Source organism: Salvelinus alpinus, chromosome 4 (assembly GCF_045679555.1).
Source record: "Salvelinus alpinus chromosome 4, SLU_Salpinus.1, whole genome shotgun sequence".
Classification (NCBI taxonomy): domain Eukaryota; kingdom Metazoa; phylum Chordata; class Actinopteri; order Salmoniformes; family Salmonidae; genus Salvelinus; species Salvelinus alpinus.
This window is the reverse complement of record NC_092089.1, coordinates 11,155,470-11,169,730: the sequence shown is the minus strand read 5'-3', so window position 1 is coordinate 11,169,730 and position 14,261 is coordinate 11,155,470. Positions and strand designations below refer to the sequence as shown.

The window sequence follows — 14,261 nt, the reverse complement described above, 5'->3', positions numbered from 1 at the left end:
ATGTTGATAATCACTACATCTCATGTTGATAGTGTACTATACGTTATGATAATCACTACGTCTCATGTTGATAGTGTACTATACATTATGATAATCACTACATCTCATGTTGATAATCACTACATCTCATGTTGATAGTGTACTATACGTTATGATAATCACTACGTCTCATGTTGATAGTGTACTATACGTTATGATAATCACTACATCTCATTATGATAATCACTACATCTCATGTTGATAGTGTACTATACGTTATGATAATCACTACGTCTCATGTTGATAGTGTACTATACGTTATGATAATCACTACGTCTCATGTTGATAGTGTACTATACGTTATGATAATCACTACGTCTCATGTTGATAGTGTACTATACGTTATGATAATCACTACGTCTCATGTTGATAGTGTACTATACGTTATGATAATCACTACGTCTCATGTTGATAGTGTACTATACGTTATGATAATCACTACGTCTCATGTTGATAGTGTACTATACGTTATGATAATCACTACGTCTCATGTTGATAGTGTACTATACGTTATGATAATCACTACATCTCATGTTGATAGTGTACTATACGTTATGATAATCACTACATCTCATGTTGATAATCACTACATCTCATGTTGATAGTGTACTATACGTTATGATAATCACTACATCTCATGTTGATAGTGTACTATACGTTATGATAATCACTACATCTCATGTTGATAATCACTACATCTCATGTTGATAGTGTACTATACGTTATGATAATCACTACATCTCATGTTGATAGTGTACTATACATTATGATAATCACTACATCTCATGTTGATAGGTTACTATACGTTATGATAATCACTACGTCTCATGTTGATAGTGTACTATACGTTATGATAATCACTACATCTCATTATGATAATCACTACATCTCATGTTGATAGTATACTATACGTTATGATAATCACTACGTCTCATGTTGATAGTGTACTATACGTTATGATAATCACTACGTCTCATGTTGATAGTGTACTATACGTTATGATAATCACTACGTCTCATGTTGATAGTGTACTATACGCTATGATAATCACTACGTCTCATGTTGATAGTGTACTATACGTTATGATAATCACTACGTCTCATGTTGATAGTGTACTATACGCTATGATAATCACTACATCTCATGTTGATAGTGTACTATACATTATGATAATCACTACATCTCATGTTGATAATCACTACATCTCATGTTGATAGTGTACTATACGTTATGATAATCACTACATCTCATGTTGATAGTGTACTATACGTTATGATAATCACTACATCTCATGTTGATAATCACTACATCTCATGTTGATAGTGTACTATACGTTATGATAATCACTACATCTCATGTTGATAGTGTACTATACGTTATGATAATCACTACATCTCATGTTGATAGGTTACTATACGTTATGATAATCACTACGTCTCATGTTCATAGTGTACTATAAGTTATGTATAATCACTACGTCTCATGTTGATAGTGTACTATACGTTATGATAATCACTACATCTCATGTTGATAATCACTACATCTCATGTTGATAGTGTACTATACGTTATGATAATCACTACACCTCATGTTGATAGTGTACTATACGTTATGATAATCGCTACATCTCATGTTGATAGTGTATTATACGTTATGATAATCACTACGTCTCATGTTGATAGTGTACTATACGTTATGATAATCACTACGACTCATGTTGATAGTGTACTATACGTTATGATAATCACTACATCTCATGTTGATAGTGTACTATACGTTTTGATAATCACTACATCTCATGTTGATAATCACTACATCTCATGTTGATAGTGTACTATACGTTATGATAATCACTACGTCTCATGTTGATAGTGTACTATACGTTATGATAATCACTACATCTCATGTTGATAATCACTACATCTCATGTTGATAGTGTACTATACGTTATGATAATCACTACATCTCATGTTGATAGTGTACTATACGTTATGATAATCACTACGCCTCATGTTGATAGTGTACTATACGTTATGATAATCACTACATCTCATTATGATAATCACTACATCTCATGTTGATAATCACTACATCTCATGTTGATAGTGTACTATACGTTATGATAATCACTACGTCTCATGTTGATAGTGTACTATACGTTATGATAATCACTACATCTCATTATGATAATCACTACATCTCATGTTGATAGTGTACTATACGTTATGATAATCACTACGTCTCATGTTGATAGTGTACTATACGTTATGATAATCACTACGTCTCATGTTGATAGTGTACTATACGTTATGATAATCACTACGTCTCATGTTGATAGTGTACTATACGTTATGATAATCACTACGTCTCATGTTGATAGTGTACTATACGTTATGATAATCACTACGTCTCATGTTGATAGTGTACTATACGTTATGATAATCACTACATCTCATGTTGATAGTGTACTATACGTTATGATAATCACTACATCTCATGTTGATAATCACTACATCTCATGTTGATAGTGTACTATACGTTATGATAATCACTACATCTCATGTTGATAGTGTACTATACGTTATGATAATCACTACATCTCATGTTGATAATCACTACATCTCATGTTGATAGTGTACTATACGTTATGATAATCACTACATCTCATGTTGATAGTGTACTATACGTTATGATAATCACTACATCTGATGTTGATAGGTTACTATACGTTATGATAATCACTACGTCTCATGTTGATAGTGTACTATAAGTTATGTATAATCACTACGTCTCATGTTGATAGTATACTATACGTTATGATAATCACTACGTCTCATGTTGATAGTGTACTATACGTTATGATAATCACTACGTCTCATGTTGATAGTGTACTATACGTTATGATAATCACTACGTCTCATGTTGATAGTGTACTATACGCTATGATAATCACTACGTCTCATGTTGATAGTGTACTATACGTTATGATAATCACTACGTCTCATGTTGATAGTGTACTATACGCTATGATAATCACTACATCTCATGTTGATAGTGTACTATACATTATGATAATCACTACATCTCATGTTGATAATCACTACATCTCATGTTGATAGTGTACTATACGTTATGATAATCACTACATCTCATGTTGATAGTGTACTATACGTTATGATAATCACTACATCTCATGTTGATAATCACTACATCTCATGTTGATAGTGTACTATACGTTATGATAATCACTACATCTCATGTTGATAGTGTACTATACGTTATGATAATCACTACATCTCATGTTGATAGGTTACTATACGTTATGATAATCACTACGTCTCATGTTCATAGTGTACTATAAGTTATGTATAATCACTACGTCTCATGTTGATAGTGTACTATACGTTATGATAATCACTACATCTCATGTTGATAATCACTACATCTCATGTTGATAGTGTACTATACGTTATGATAATCACTACACCTCATGTTGATAGTGTACTATACGTTATGATAATCGCTACATCTCATGTTGATAGTGTATTATACGTTATGATAATCACTACGTCTCATGTTGATAGTGTACTATACGTTATGATAATCACTACGACTCATGTTGATAGTGTACTATACGTTATGATAATCACTACATCTCATGTTGATAGTGTACTATACGTTTTGATAATCACTACATCTCATGTTGATAATCACTACATCTCATGTTGATAGTGTACTATACGTTATGATAATCACTACGTCTCATGTTGATAGTGTACTATACGTTATGATAATCACTACATCTCATGTTGATAATCACTACATCTCATGTTGATAGTGTACTATACGTTATGATAATCACTACATCTCATGTTGATAGTGTACTATACGTTATGATAATCACTACGCCTCATGTTGATAGTGTACTATACGTTATGATAATCACTACATCTCATTATGATAATCACTACATCTCATGTTGATAATCACTACATCTCATGTTGATAGTGTACTATACGTTATGATAATCACTACGTCTCATGTTGATAGTGTACTATACGTTATGATAATCACTACATCTCATTATGATAATCACTACATCTCATGTTGATAGTGTACTATACGTTATGATAATCACTACGTCTCATGTTGATAGTGTACTATACGTTATGATAATCACTACGTCTCATGTTGATAGTGTACTATACGTTATGATAATCACTACGTCTCATGTTGATAGTGTACTATACGTTATGATAATCACTACGTCTCATGTTGATAGTGTACTATACGTTATGATAATCACTACGTCTCATGTTGATAGTGTACTATACGTTATGATAATCACTACATCTCATGTTGATAGTGTACTATACGTTATGATAATCACTACATCTCATGTTGATAATCACTACATCTCATGTTGATAGTGTACTATACGTTATGATAATCACTACATCTCATGTTGATAGTGTACTATACGTTATGATAATCACTACATCTCATGTTGATAATCACTACATCTCATGTTGATAGTGTACTATACGTTATGATAATCACTACATCTCATGTTGATAGTGTACTATACGTTATGATAATCACTACATCTGATGTTGATAGGTTACTATACGTTATGATAATCACTACGTCTCATGTTGATAGTGTACTATAAGTTATGTATAATCACTACGTCTCATGTTGATAGTGTACTATACGTTATGATAATCACTACATCTCATGTTGATAATCACTACATCTCATGTTGATAGTGTACTATACGTTATGATAATCACTACACCTCATGTTGATAGTGTACTATACGTTATGATAATCGCTACATCTCATGTTGATAGTGTACTATACGTTATGATAATCACTACGTCTCATGTTGATAGTGTACTATACGTTATGATAATCACTACGACTCATGTTGATAGTGTACTATACGTTATGATAATCACTACATCTCATGTTGATAATCACTACATCTCATGTTGATAGTGTACTATACGTTATGATAATCACTACGTCTCATGTTGATAGTGTACTATACGTTATGATAATCACTACATCTCATGTTGATAATCACTACATCTCATGTTGATAGTGTACTATACGTTATGATAATCACTACATCTCATGTTGATAGTGTACTATACGTTATGATAATCACTACGCCTCATGTTGATAGTGTACTATACGTTATGATAATCACTACATCTCATTATGATAATCACTACATCTCATGTTGATAGTGTACTATACGTTATGATAATCACTACGTCTCATGTTGATAGTGTACTATACGTTATGATAATCACTACGTCTCATGTTGATAGTGTACTATACGTTATGATAATCACTACGTCTCATGTTGATAGTGTACTATACGTTATGATAATCACTACGTCTCATGTTGATAGTGTACTATACGTTATGATAATCACTACGTCTCATGTTGATAGTGTACTATACGTTATGATAATCACCACATCTCATGTTGATAATCACTACATCTCATGTTGATAGTGTACTATACGTTATGATAATCACTACATCTCATGTTGATAATCACTACATCTCATGTTGATAATCACTACATCTCATGTTGATAGTGTACTATACGTTATGATAATCACTAAATCTCATGTTGATAGTGTACTATACGTTATGATAATCACTACATCTCATGTTGATAGGTTACTATACGTTATGATAATCACTACGTCTCATGTTCATAGTGTACTATAAGTTATGTATAATCACTACGTCTCATGTTGATAGTGTACTATACGTTATGATAATCACTACATCTCATGTTGATAATCACTACATCTCATGTTGATAGTGTACTATACGTTATGATAATCACTACACCTCATGTTGATAGTGTACTATACGTTATGATAATCGCTACATCTCATGTTGATAGTGTACTATACGTTATGATAATCACTACGTCTCATGTTGATAGTGTACTATACGTTATGATAATCACTACGACTCATGTTGATAGTGTACTATACGTTATGATAATCACTACGTCTCATGTTGATAGTGTACTATACGTTATGATAATCACTACGACTCATGTTGATAGTGTACTATACGTTATGATAATCACTACATCTCATGTTGATAATCACTACATCTCATGTTGATAGTGTACTATACGTTATGATAATCACTACGTCTCATGTTGATAGTGTACTATACGTTATGATAATCACTACATCTCATGTTGATAATCACTACATCTCATGTTGATAGTGTACTATACGTTATGATAATCACTACATCTCATGTTGATAGTGTACTATACGTTATGATAATCACTACGCCTCATGTTGATAGTGTACTATACGTTATGATAATCACTACATCTCATTATGATAATCACTACATCTCATGTTGATAGTGTACTATACGTTATGATAATCACTACGTCTCATGTTGATAGTGTACTATACGTTATGATAATCACTACGTCTCATGTTGATAGTGTACTATACGTTATGATAATCACTACGTCTCATGTTGATAGTGTACTATACGTTATGATAATCACTACGTCTCATGTTGATAGTGTACTATACGTTATGATAATCACTACGTCTCATGTTGATAGTGTACTATACGTTATGATAATCACCACATCTCATGTTGATAATCACTACATCTCATGTTGATAGTGTACTATACGTTATGATAATCACTACATCTCATGTTGATAATCACTACATCTCATGTTGATAATCACTACATCTCATGTTGATAGTGTACTATACGTTATGATAATCACTAAATCTCATGTTGATAGTGTACTATACGTTATGATAATCACTACATCTCATGTTGATAGGTTACTATACGTTATGATAATCACTACGTCTCATGTTCATAGTGTACTATAAGTTATGTATAATCACTACGTCTCATGTTGATAGTGTACTATACGTTATGATAATCACTACATCTCATGTTGATAATCACTACATCTCATGTTGATAGTGTACTATACGTTATGATAATCACTACACCTCATGTTGATAGTGTACTATACGTTATGATAATCGCTACATCTCATGTTGATAGTGTACTATACGTTATGATAATCACTACGTCTCATGTTGATAGTGTACTATACGTTATGATAATCACTACGACTCATGTTGATAGTGTACTATACGTTATGATAATCACTACATCTCATGTTGATAGTGTACTATACGTTTTGATAATCACTACATCTCATGTTGATAATCACTACATCTCATGTTGATAGTGTACTATACGTTATGATAATCACTACGTCTCATGTTGATAGTGTACTAAACGTTATGATAATCACTACATCTCATGTTGATAATCACTACATCTCATGTTGATAGTGTACTATACGTTATGATAATCACTACGTCTCATGTTGATAGTGTACTATACGTTATGATAATCACTACATCTCATTATGATAATCACTACATCTCATGTTGATAGTGTACTATACGTTATGATAATCACTACGTCTCATGTTGATAGTGTACTATACGTTATGATAATCACTACGTCTCATGTTGATAGTGTACTATACGTTATGATAATCACTACGTCTCATGTTGATAGTGTACTATATGTTATGATAATCACTACGTCTCATGTTGATAGTGTACTATACGTTATGATAGTCACTACGTCTCATGTTGATAGTGTACTATACGTTATGATAATCACTACATCTCATGTTGATAGTGTACTATACGTTATGATAATCACTACATCTCATGTTGATAATCACTACATCTCATGTTGATAGTGTACTATACGTTATGATAATCACTACATCTCATGTTGATAGTGTACTATACGTTATGATAATCACTACATCTCATGTTGATAATCACTACATCTCATGTTGATAGTGTACTATACGTTATGATAATCACTACATCTCATGTTGATAGTGTACTATACGTTATGATAATCACTACATCTCATGTTGATAGGTTACTATACGTTATGATAATCACTACGTCTCATGTTCATAGTGTACTATAAGTTATGATAATCACTACGTCTCATGTTGATAGTGTACTATACGTTATGATAATCACTACATCTCATGTTGATAATCACTACATCTCATGTTGATAGTGTACTATACGTTATGATATTCACTACGTCTCATGTTGATAATCACTACATCTCATGTTGATAATCACTACATCTCATGTTGATAATCACTACATCTCATGTTGATAATCACTACATCTCATGTTGATAATCACTACGTCTCATGTTGATAGTGTACTATACATTATGATAATCACTACATCTCATGTTGATAATCACTACATCTCATGTTGATAGTGTACTATACGTGATGATAATCACTACATCTCATGTTGATAATCACTACGTCTCATGTTGATAGGGTACTATACGTTATGATAATCACTACATCTCATGTTGATAATCACTACATCTCATGTTGATAGTGTACTATACATTATGATAATCACTACATCTCATGTTGATAATCACTACAGCTCATGTTGATAATCACTACATCTCATGTTGATAGTGTACTATACGTTATGATAATCACTACATCTCATGTTGATAGTGTACTATACGTTATGATAATCACTACATCTCATGTTTATAATCACTACGTCTCATGTTGATAGTGTACTATACGTTATGATAATCACTACATCTCATGTTTATAATCACTACGTCTCATGTTGATAGCTGGTGAAGCTTTCGTTATTCAATTTGGTTACATGAACCTGCAGTATAATGCCTGTGGCAAAAAAAATGCTGTTTGCAAAACGTGTGGAATTAACACTAAAGATACTGTCGCAACTACATCTAACTTTATCCGACATTTGAAAACTCACCGCGAAAGGTCAGATAGGCTAGCTAGCTAACAACACTACAATGTGGTTAGACTAATAATAGCCTGTTTAGCAGATGCCATTTTGATATAGCTAGCTAACAACGCTACAATGTGGTCAGACTAATAATAGTCTGTTTAGCAGATGCCAGTTTGATATAGCTAGCTAACAACGCTACAATGTGGTCAGACTAATAATAGCCTGTTTAGCAGATGCCAGTTTGATATAGCTAGCTAACAACGCTACAATGTGGTTACCCTGTTTAGCAGATGCCAGTTTGATATAGCTAGCTAACAACACTACAATGTGGTTAGCCTGTTTAGCAGATGCCAGTTTGATATAGCTAGCTAACAACGCTACAATGTGGTTAGCCTGTTTAGCAGATGCCAGTTTGATATAGCTAGCTAACAACGCTACAATGTGGTTAGCCTGTTTAGCAGATGCCAGTTTGATATAGCTAGCTAACAACACTACAATGTGGTTAGCCTGTTTAGCAGATGCCAGTTTGATATAGCTAGCTAACAACGCTACAATGTGGTTAGCCTGTTTAGCAGATGCCAGTTTGATATAGCTAGCTAACAACGCTACAATGTGGTTAGCCTGTTTAGCAGATGCCAGTTTGATATAGCTAGCTAACAACACTACAATGTGGTTAGCCTGTTTAGCAGATGCCAGTTTGATATAGCTAGCTAACAACGCTACAATGTGGTTAGCCTGTTTAGCAGATGCCAGTTTGATATAGCTAGCTAACAACGCTACAATGTGGTTAGCCTGTTTAGCAGATGCCAGTTTGATATAGCTAGCTAACAACGCTACAATGTGGTTAGCCTGTTTAGCAGATGCCAGTTTGATATAGCTAGCTAACAACGCTACAATGTGGTTAGCCTGTTTAGCAGATGCCAGTTTGATATAGCTAGCTAACAACGCTACAATGTGGGTAGCCTGTTTAGCAGATGCCAGTTTGATATAGCTAGCTAACAACGCTACAATGTGGTTAGCCTGTTTAGCAGATGCCAGTTTGATATAGCTAGCTAACAACGCTACAATGTGGTTAGCCTGTTTAGCAGATGCCAGTTTGATATAGCTAGCTAACAACGCTACAATGTGGTTAGCCTGTTTAGCAGATGCCAGGTTGATATAGCTAGCTAACAACGCTACAATGTGGTTAGCCTGTTTAGCAGATGCCAGTTTGATATAGCTAGCTTTCTTGTGTGTCGTCTTTTAGCTAAGCGGAAATGTATTACTGTCAAATATTTTGTGAAAGGTTTTTAAGGAGGTGGGGTTGCCAGAGAGCTAGGCCTACTTGTTAGCAGAGATTATTCAATTACATCTAGGCGGTATCCATATCAATCTGAGATTTAATATACTTTCTGTTGTCGCCTGGTCCTAGAAAGTAACTTAGTATAAAATGAGAGTTCAAAGCATGACATTTCTTGGAAATGTGTGCTAAAAGATCACATAGACCAATATACAGTGGGGAGAACAAGTATTTGATACACTGCCGTATTGCAGGTTTTCCTACTTACAAAGCATGTAGAGGTCTGTAATTGTTATCATAGGTACACTTCAACTGTGAGAGACGGAATCTAAAACAAAAATCCAGAAAATCACATTGTATGATTTTTTAAGTAATTCATTTGCATTTTATGTGTTAGTGTCCTTGTACTTCCATGTCAAGTCAGCAGCAACTATCCATCATGTTGTTCGTCTGCAGGTTCACTGAATTCTACAAAGCAAAGGTGACCAGCGCAGGGACAGAAGGACAGAGCAGCATTGACACATTCTTGACCACCACAGGTGTCCATGTTTACAGCCAGGGCCACTCCAGGCAGAAGGCCATAACAGAGGCTATACTGCAAAACCGGATCATCTCCAGCAACCTGCCTATGTCCTTAGTGGACAACCCCTTCACTTTAGGCATTTCATGTCAGGGGTAGATGATAATATATCGACCAGTAAGTAGGCCCACGTTGACCAGGCGACGTGCATGACTTAACACTGAACAAAGAGGCTACAATTACAAGATGTATAATCTCTACCCGGCACAGCCAGAAGAGGACTGGCCACCCCTCATAGCCTGGTTCCTCTCTAGGTTTATAATCTCCACCCGGCACAGCCAGAAGAGGACTGGCCACCCCTCATAGCCTGGTTCCTCTCTAGGTTTATAATCTCCACCCGGCACAGCCAGAAGAGGACTGGCCACCCCTCATAGTCTGGTTCCTCTCTAGGTTTATAATCTCTACCTGGTACAGCCAGAAGAGGACTGGCCACCCCTCATAGCCTGGTTCCTCTCTAGGTTTATAATCTCTACCTGGTACAGCCAGAAGAGGACTGGCCACCCCTCATAGCCTGGTTCCTCTCTAGGTTTATAATCTCTACCCGGCACAGCCAGAAGAGGACTGGCCACCCCTCATAGCCTGGTTCCTCTCTAGGTTTATAATCTCCACCCGGCACAGCCAGAAGAGGACTGGCCACCCCTCATAGCCTGGTTCCTCTCTAGGTTTATAATCTCTACCCGGCACAGCCAGAAGAGGACTGGCCACCCCTCATAGCCTGGTTCCTCTCTAGGTTTCTTCCTAGGTTCCGGCCTTTCTAGGGAGTTTTTCCTAGCCACCGTGCTTCTCCACCTGCATTGCTTGCTGTTTGGGGTTTTAGGCTGGGTTTCTGTACAGCACTTTGAGATATCAGCTGATGTAAGAAGGGCTATATAAATATTTTTTATTTTTTTAAATTTGATTTGAATTTGACAATCAAAAGTGCCCTAGAGAAGACAGAACACACCCTGGGGGGAAAGGAGACAGGTCTGTTGAGCTGTGATTCACAGGGTCACATCCTGGGGGGGAAAGGAGACAGTTCTGTTGAGCTGTGATTCACAGGGTCACACCCTGGAAGGAAAGGAGACAGTTCTGTTGAGCTGTGATTCACAGGGTCACACCCTGGGGGGAAAGGAGACCGTTCTGTTGAGCAGTGATTCACAGGGTCACACCCTGGGGGGAAAGGAGACAGTTCTGTTGAGCTGGGATAGATTCACAGGGTCACATCCTGGGGGGAAAGAATCAGCAATAAATGCGAAATGTAAAGTAATATGTGATAATTTTGACATAAAACATAAATTAGATTATATCTTATGTGACAACGCTGCAAATATGGAAAAAGACCTTCACAGTGTGTTTCCCCAAAGCAAGCAATGATGATGATGATGATGATGATGATGATGATGATGTGGATAACCCCAGCATACGGGAAGAATTTGGTGAAGAGCACAATGCTAATGTAGAAGCTATCTAAACCAACTGCAGGCTGTTAACAGCGCTTACAGTTTCATTGCACCCCATTCATTACAACTGGTGATTAGAGATGGACTATAGGAAACCAAAAAAAAAAATCATAAACAGTGTGATGGCTGAGGTAACTAAACTGTATTAGCTTACTACGTACTAGCTGTGGTCTGAAAGAAGCATTTTGAAGCTGAGTTCGGAGTCAATCGTAGTATCGTAGTATCCCTGCTGCTGTGTTTACCAAGATGGAATCCCGTCCTCCGGCTTGTTAAAGCAGACACCAATCTGAATCAACAAAGCCGCCAGACTCTACTTGAAGCCCAAGGATACATGGAGCTCTGCTTTTATCACCAAGGGAATGGAGACAGCTGTTGGAGTTAGGGGACATTTTGGATCCTTTCGTCTAGGCCACTGACCTTACTCGGGGGGGTCGTGACTCTCCAGGGGGGTCGTGACTCTCAGCGCTGCCCTTCCTTGTGTGCTGTCACTCAATTTACACCTGCAGAGTATACCGAGCACACCGAAGTCGTCCCCTTTTCAGTCCTAGTAAAAGCACTGCAGCAGTCACTCAGACACCGATTCCAGGGGGTGTTTGTGAACGTCAGAATGGGAGCACTCGGATGATCAGGTAACAACACGTCCGTTTGGTGACGATGTATACACAATGAGCTGCACTGCTGGTCCCGTCTTTCTGCCTGTTCTGGCTGGATCGTGATCTCCTCATACCACATGAAGATAACAATGAACGAGAGTCTGATTGGTAGGTTCAATGTTTTCTATGTCACTTGCATTCAAATAATATATATATTTTTTTCATGTATAATGTTAATAAATAAAGATAAAGATGAATTGAACGAGAGTCTGATTGGTAGGTTCAATACATTGCAACATGCAATGTTTTCTATGTCACTTACATTCAAATAATAATGTTATAATATTATAATTATAATAATAATAATTTTTCCCCCCCCCATGTATAATGTTTACTGTTATATTCTCGATTATATACATTATTTAATGAATTTGTTTTTCAGACCTTGTTTTGTCTGAGGCACGGGGAAGTCACCGTTACGGAGAGCAGTAGTGGAGAAGAGGACCACCTGTGTAAAACCTCCAGAATGTTCTCTGACTTCCGCAGCGAGATGAAAGGAGACACATAAAGTCATCTCAGAGCAGAGATTATTCACTACATTGAAGCATCTTCTTCTTTATTTTTTTTGTTGGGGGGCAGAGAGAGAATCCATGCAAAAGACTCCAAGGCTCAAGCAGGTAGCAATGACAGTGTTGACTGTGCCTGCCACCAGCGCCCCCCAGTGGAGAGGGTGTTTAGTCACGGAGGCCTCATCGTGCCAGGCTCAATGCGAGAACGATGACCAACTTGATCTGTCTGAAATGTAACCTGTCCGCAACATAAATGTTCTCTGTCTCAGGGCCACAGGATGTACTTTGCTACTTGTTACAGGAAGTTATATTTGTGTTAAAGTGTCCAGGTCAGTAAGTATATTTTATGGGATAAAGGTGTTTACGTTTGATATATAGGACACTTTAGTAGTGCAGTTATTGAATAGTCATTTTGGTTTACATTCATGCATCTTGCCATCTTGATGTAATACATGTGTCACTAGCCACTTTAAACAATGCCACGTCATATAATGTTTACATACCCTACATTACTCATCTCATATGTATATACTGTACTCTATACCATCTACTGCATCTTGCCTCTTGATGTAATACATGTATCACTAGCCACTTTAAACAATGCCACTTTATATAATGTTTACATACCCTACATTACTCATCTCATATGTATATACTGTACTCTATATCATCTACTGCATCTTGCCATCTTTATGTAATACATGTATCACTAGCAACTTTAAACAATGCCACGTCATATAATGTTTACATACCCTACATTACTCATCTCATATGTATATACTGTACTCTATACCATCTACTGCATCTTGCCTATGCCGTTCGGCCATCGCTCATTCCTATATTTATATGTACATATTCTTATTCATTCCTTTACACTTGTGTGTAT

At 36.0% G+C, this 14,261-nt stretch overlaps 2 protein-coding genes across 2 annotated transcripts in view; one reads left to right on the top strand and one right to left on the bottom strand.

Annotated features, from left to right (window-relative positions):
* Nucleotides 1-14,261, bottom strand: part of LOC139572868 (CUB and sushi domain-containing protein 3-like) — a 1,528,140-nt gene that overhangs the window by 1,283,846 nt on the left and 230,033 nt on the right. The window lies entirely within an intron of this gene.
* The window catches only part of LOC139572849 (CUB and sushi domain-containing protein 3-like), a 137,177-nt gene that overhangs the window by 75,806 nt on the left and 47,110 nt on the right, over nucleotides 1-14,261 (top strand). The window lies entirely within an intron of this gene.